Raw genomic sequence first — 6,531 nt, 5'->3', positions numbered from 1 at the left:
GATACTCGTTAACAGAATCTTTGTAATAATAAGCTGCCCTTTGTCAAAGTCGCTTATCTCAATGGATTTCCCCTTTTGTAGCGCATATCTTCGCTAGTTCGATCCCTGTCCGACTCTGCTCCGCTTACATACTTCTATACCGCGCCATGTGCACGTAACTCCATCCAACGTCGTGGTGGGCAGTGATCATAATGTATTTGCTTATCAGTGTGATTTAAAAATAATAGTTTGGAAAACAAGGGAGATATAGATGTGCAATGTGCTTATAGGGTCATGTTGACCCCAGTGGTACTAGGAGGTTTAAGAAGATTAGTGGAAAACCGACCCATTAGCTCCACGCTGAAGAAATCCTCCCTCCCCCAGAAACCTGTTCCTATCGTTGACAATGGCCAAAGGGATGACACACAATTACGGCCACGAAATGAGATGTTACGTTGGAGGGAGTCTACTGGGGCACACTTGTGTGTGGCTCCCTAATATGGTAATAACACAGGGTGTACATAAAGTCCGGAAACACTTTCAATTATTTATTGCACAAGAACTAAACATTGTACAGATGTCGTACATATTGCATTTTGAAGAGAAACTCTGAAAGGTTTTTTTTACAAACATTTGATATGCGAACCATGAGTGACCTGGCAGACGTCAATACGGTAATCGAATTCTTGCCATACACGTCCCTGCATGGCATCGTCGACTGCGGCAGTCGCTTCCCGTATTCTCTCCCGGAGCTCTGTTACATCACATGGTAGAGGCGGTACATACACCAGATCATTAATGTGTCCCCACAGAAGAAAGACACACGGAGTAAGATCTGGTGATCGAGCAGGGCATTTCATGTAACAGCTCTCTCCGCGTCTGAACTGGCCATGTTTGCAACTACCGCTGGCTATCGGCAAGTTACCAAACTACGCTGTGGCGGTATACAAGAAAAAAAATTTCAGGGTTTCTCTTCAAAATGACATATGTATGATATCTATACAATGTTAGGTTAAATGTTTTTATTCCAGTCTTTGATCACAATATCAATTCTTTTGACGATGACCAGTTTCAGTCAGTAATGACCATCCTCAGATCTTTTTCTACACCACGTTCCTAAAGTGATAAGGCCGTAATGGCATCGTCAAAACATATAAATATATTCAGCACAGCATCGTCACATAGATCTAAAATAAGGTGTAGAATAGGCCACAGCGCCCACGCAGTCATTTTTGCAACTGAAGTTTATGAAGCCCCGAGGGTGCTACACAAGCTATAAATATCGTGTCTTTACTCACACTATGCCATACATTGATTCTATGATTCTAGTTCTCTAATATGTACTCCTACAGGCCATACAGAGAAATACTTTCATTTAATACTGTTGTTTATGCACTTCGGTCTTGTAAAAGCCATGTCGAGTTACATATTCTCATTATGAATTATGCATAGGCCTCTGAGTGCCGTATAAAGTTATAAGTAAATTATATTTTACGATACTTTCGCAGCTTTGATGTTTATACTATTTAAAATTAGGCCACATTGAGCCACAGAGATGTTTTCTGTCACATTTTTAGTTATTAAAGTCAGCATTCATTTCATGTAAAAACAGGCCACTTTGAGCCACAAATACGATTTATGTAACAATTTTTTAGCTACTAAGATCAGCATTTATGTATGCAGAAATGCCACTTGGAGCCTCTATTGATATTTTCTATTCAGTTGTTTTAGACATTAAGACTTTCGTGTGTTTCATGTACTATACCACTTGGAGTCCCAATCATTTTATACCTACTAAGATCAGCATTCATGTATGCAGAAAAGCCACTTTGAGCCTCTGATTGATATTTATATACAGTTGTTTTAAATATAAAGATTTACATGTATTCCAAGAACAAGACCACCAGGAGCCATTGAATTCTTGATTTAACAGTTAGGTTTTCTTAAGTAATTACGTCACAATATTGCATATACAAGGCCACTGAGAGCCGCAGAATAATGTTATGAGCCAGTGATGTTCTCTGTCATGTTAGGCTGTTCTATGTCTAGTTGGCAGCCTGATGCCACACTTACGGATTTTGTTTTATTCAGAGTTCACTTTCAATTTTGCCTATTCAATTTGATATAAAGCATTGTTGCTACTGCCAGTCTGTAATTTCATTAGGATCCTGAACATTTTCTGATCAGATAGATTACTCGATGTTGACATAGCTAGAAATGGTTTATGTTCCACTACCTTACCTTTGCTACCTTTTCATACCTTCCATTATCCAGTTTCCTATCTCTTTTCATGATATTGGAGCAATTTATTACTGGTATTCATCCTTCAGCATAAGTGACTATACATGTCATTGGATCTCAGAAGAATCTCTATTATGGAGCAGTGATGATACAGATCATCACGTTACTGACATTATGATGCAATAATTGCAAACTATGGTTGTTGGTAGTTTGTTGCCGAGTACCTATTGTATCTCTGCACATGACTGAAGAACTTAATAAGGAGTTAGATGTCTTGGTACACTGAATGCAATCCACATTGGTGACTACCGAATTGTTGAACCCGCAAAAAGAAATGAAAATGGCTTTATGATGCAGTCACTTCAACATGCTCATAGGCTTCAGCCAAGACTCTTCCTTTCCCTTGCCCAACCCTATACAATTATCTTGACGATTATGTTTGTACACTGATTGTGCCTTACATGATTTATTTGTCAGCAACCTTGTTTACGAGACAATTTACTCATAATATAACAAGATTATGATTCGTACCAGTGCACCTGAGCACTCTCAAATTTTTCAAGTTTAATGATTTTATACAGTTTGATTTTTTGTACAATCATAACATTTTACTTGATAATGGTCTTTAGGTCTACACTGTAATTGTTCTATACTACTCAAGATTTCTACTTATCAGTAATGAGATAAATTTACCACACATTTGTTGTGCAAGGTACTTCCAAGTATGTGCCAAATTTGTTAAACCCGGCTGGAGGGTTGTGAAAGGAGTCTACTGGGGCACACTTTTATGAGGCACCCGAATATGATAATAACATTATAAACGATGTATATCTCTGATAGGTTTTATAAAGCAGATCGCTGACTGTGAACAACCGCACAGCCAAAGATAGTGTTTGTGGTCTGAGATGGTAGTGTTGCAGTAAGAGAGCGCTTGGCTCGTAATTGTAGGTAGCTATCTGTGAGTGAAAGTGGATGGAGTAGGCAGTTTTTGTGGTGTGCTCTGTGAAGCCACCAAGAGTTAGATTATGTAGGTATGTCAAGATTCTTGAACAGGGAAGCAGAGTCTTCGTGCAAGCAAGGTAAAGATGTTAAATAACTATGATTTTTTTTGCCGGCGTGTTAGTATAGAAGAGTAACCCCAGAATGTACGTAAACTGATTTGGTAAAAAGGCTAACTAGATATTTCACTTTTGTATTGTTTCTAAGATTTGTTAACAGAGCTATATGTAATTTGATGATCTGCATTTATGCTGGTTTAATGAGGTTAGATAATACTTGCTGTAGAAATCTCGTTGTTCGTGAATCAGTTAGTAAATATGATATACTTTTTGGGACTAGTGCAGCAGGGGATACAACCCGTCGGCTTTGAACAATGACGTCACAAGTCGCCAGAGAGCATGTATTACAGAGATGAAAGAGCTGAGGATAATGTTGAGAAACAAAGGAATGCGAGAGAGATAAACATTCATCTTGTCAAAAGCATAAGTGTTTTTTGACTTTTTAAAAAAAAAATCTCACGAGATAGAATAAACTGATCCTACTTTATTAAGCAATATCTTGTCAAAAGCCGAGAAGCGATTGTTCCTAATGTTCTAGCTCCCTTCAGTACGTATTAAGTGTTTTTTGACTTAAAAAAAAAATCTCACGAGATAGAATAAACTGATCCTACTTTATTAAGCAATATCTTGTCAAAAACCGAGAAGCGATTCTTCTTAGTGTTGTAGCTCCCTTCAGTAGCTAATAAGTGTTTTTTGGCTTTAAAAAAAAAAATCTCACGAGATAGAATAAACTGATCCTACTTTATTAAGCAATAGTGTTTTTTTGGCTTTTTTAAAAAAAATCTCACGAGATAGAATAAACTGATCCTACTTTATTAAGCAATATCTTGTCAAAAGCCGAGAAGCGATTCTTCGTAGTGTTGTAGCTGCCTTCAGTAGCTGATAAGTGTTTTTTGGCTTTTTAAAAAAAAAATCTCACGAGATAGAATAAACTGATCCTACTTTATTAAGCAATAGCGTTTTTTTGGCTTTTTAAAAAAAAAATCTCACGAGATAGAATAAACTGATCCTACTTTATTAAGCAATATCTTGTCAAAAGCCGAGATGCGATTCTTCGTAGTATTGTAGCTGCCTTCAGTAGCTGATAAGTGTTTTTTGGCTTTAAAAAAAAATTTCACGAGATAGAATAAACTGATCCTACTTTATTAAGCAATAGTGTTTTTTTTTTTTGGCTTTTTAAAAAAAATCTAACTGATCCTACTTTATTAAGCAATCAGTAAAAAAAAAAAACGAAATTGAAACATAACAGCAAAAGCTTATTAGAACACAGAACTGCTTTATTATCTATGCCTCGAAGTGAAGACATTACGATCTATGACTAAGGAATGACGTCATTGTTCAAAGCCGACGGGTTGTATCCCCTGCTGCACTAGAACCTACTTTTTTGACCAATGTAACTTCAATTGTCTGATGTTTTTTGAAAATACGAACTTAACTTGCAATATTAAAAAAAATGGTTCAAATGGCTCTGAGCACTATGGGACTTAACTTCTAAGGTCATCAGTCCCATAGAACTTAGAGCTACTTAAACCGAACTAACCTAAGGACATCACACACATCCATGCCCGAGTCAGGATTCGAACCTGCGACCGTAGCGGTCGCGCGGTTCCGGACTGTAGCGCCTAGAACCGCTCGGCCACTCCGGCCGGCCTTGCAATATAATTTTGCTAAAAACCTCAGAGTTAGTAATTCACCATAATCAGTACCACCTCCCTGTCCAGGACATACGCTTTTCAAAGAAGTTGGCTTTTTCTCAAGTGTTTTCGTTTATCAACCAAAAGAATTTCATGTGCATTTCAAGTAAAATGGCCCGCATTGCGCACTGCTGAGCCTGTAGCTAGCATTCATATTTTTTTTATGAGAGACCAGAACATATGGCGTTCCACCGTTGCTGCTTTAGAGGTAAGACAATTTAAATTATTTGTTATGTGCACAGGGACCAAGACTATCAGCTTTGAACAGGGCCAGAGGATTCAGTGCCTAAGGGGCTGAATGTATTTTGCGGTGACGGTATTTCTTTATTAGTTTTGGGAGTTGCATTGCCCAATCAGTTCGTATAAAGTTTTTGTTCGATAGCACAACATTACGAGACCACAAGACTGACGCTTAGAATGATCAATAATTTAAACTGTAGATCCCAGTGACTCTTCTGAAAACAGTATTTTTTCTATTATATAATTTTTGTGTCAGTGTACACTGTGTGGTAGACTACATTACTAACCCATAACACTGTTACCCGGTAAAGGTTGCTGATGCCAAGGTTCCTGTTGGCATAACCGAGTATCACAAACGTGAAGCAGAATGTGATAGAATTATATCAAGTATAGTTTCTTTGAAAAACACATGAGTAAATCTAAATTTTCATAGTAACAACCCATCTTAGTACTCTTTCATTTGGAGGTAGTTATTTCGTTTTATTTGAAGGCTGGCTGCTTTTGTTTCTAAATTTCTATGTCTTGTTCGCTTGGTGCGCAGTATTTCAGCGTTGTTCCAGCAATTGACTTTCCATCGTGAGTTTCAGTAGTTTGGAAGTATTATTTCTGTTGTGCTTAATTCTCTAAAAATACATTTGTGAAGAGTAGCATTAATGTGCTGCAGCATTCATGTATTATCGTGTTCATGGACATTCCAGTATTACAGGAATCACAACACGTTTTAAGTATTACAAATGTTCCATAAAAGTTAGTAAGTAGGGTGATTCAGTCATGATACATTCAGTAATCGCAGAGTTATTTATATCACAAGGCAAGATAACAAAATTATGTAATCGAAGTGTTCACGCTATATTGTAAACCACATACACCAGTCCTGTAATCAACTGATTGTGGGTAAAGTTTGTGTAATTAGAATGGCGACCATATTATTTCAAAATTATTCAAGTTCATTTCAAGTGAAGGAATTGTTCAACCAAGGCAAATTTTTATTTCAGTGAAAGACCAATACCAGCTTTACTCCTTTTTGTTGATTAATAATCCCACATAAAAATATTATCGCAAATGAATGAGTTATCATTCTCGACAGTGGAAGTGGTCCAGCCACAGTATATTTTTCACACTCTTAGGGGCTAGAAAATGGTTAAATAAATAGCTCCACCGCCACCTCTCCGTTCTTACAGTACCGTACACTATCAGCACCCGTAACTCGCTTTTATCAATGACAGCTGATGAACACCCACGCCGCTCACACACAAGTGTATTATCGCTATATAAAACATTTAAAAAATATATTTCGTTCATGTAGTGTGTAGGTTCAA

Source organism: Schistocerca piceifrons, chromosome 1 (genome assembly GCF_021461385.2).
Source record: "Schistocerca piceifrons isolate TAMUIC-IGC-003096 chromosome 1, iqSchPice1.1, whole genome shotgun sequence".
Taxonomy (NCBI): domain Eukaryota; kingdom Metazoa; phylum Arthropoda; class Insecta; order Orthoptera; family Acrididae; genus Schistocerca; species Schistocerca piceifrons.
This window is presented reverse-complemented; position numbering follows the sequence as displayed.